Below are 1031 nucleotides of genomic sequence, written 5' to 3' on the forward strand. Positions count from 1 at the left end.
AAGATATATATCTCTCTTATGTTATATATAGTGGGTTTTTTACCGTCGTGCTTGTGGTTCTTTATGTTTTTGTGTGTTACTGTGTGTGTGTGTGTGTGTGTGTGTGTGTGTGTGTGTGTGTGAGAGAGTGAGTGTGTGTGAGTGTGCGTGTAGCTATGCCTTCACGTCTTTATGTTAGTGTGTGTGTGTGTGTGTGTGTGTGTGTGTGTGTGTGTGTGTGTGTGTGTGTGTGTTGGAGAGTAATTATGGAGAATAAAGGCCTGGTTGTACAGAGTGAAACTCAGGGTTTGAAGTGAGAGGAGAGATGCTTTTCTGTTTGGCTGGGCACTCTGAATGGATCTATTCAGCAAGCCCCCTCGCCGCAAGCTCCCATTCTGCCCATTGTCCTCTCCCCTGGCCCCCCTCTCGGCGACACTGCTGGGACCCAGGGTGAGGCCGTGGAATGGGGGGGGGGGGCCGAAGGAAAAGAGAGGGGGGACTCCGTCTGAATGAGAGGAGTGGGGGAGGTGTGGAGGGGAAGAATGAGGAGCCGAGGGAGGATAGGGGGGTGGGGGGGTGTGGGGGGGGGGGGGGGGGGGGTAGGGGGGTGAGAAGCAAGAGAACCCCATACATACACACACACACACACACACACACACACACACACACACACACACACACACACACACACACACACACACACACACACACACTTTGCCTTAATGATTCCATCTATGGATGGTTAGGTAAATGTTCCCTTGAACACGAATGTGATAATATCAAGACTTATTCACCATTTTCTCACCGTTACGTTTTCTGTCAGTTTTTTGTGCAGACTTGTTTTGTTTACGCATGAAAAAAGTAAAAAAATAAAAAGTTCAAATGAAAATCTGGCTCAAGCTTTACAGAAACCACTGAAAGCAATTAACGCTTCCTGCAATTTCTACTTGACTCTGCCCAAACAACAGCTCTAGAGTTTGAACTGTAAAACCCCAAATACTGACAATGTTGTTACAATCCACAGTGTCCATGAGGTTCACTGGTAGGTGGAA

The sequence above is a fragment of the Argentina silus genome (genome assembly GCF_951799395.1).
Source record: "Argentina silus genome assembly, chromosome: 5".
Classification (NCBI taxonomy): domain Eukaryota; kingdom Metazoa; phylum Chordata; class Actinopteri; order Argentiniformes; family Argentinidae; genus Argentina; species Argentina silus.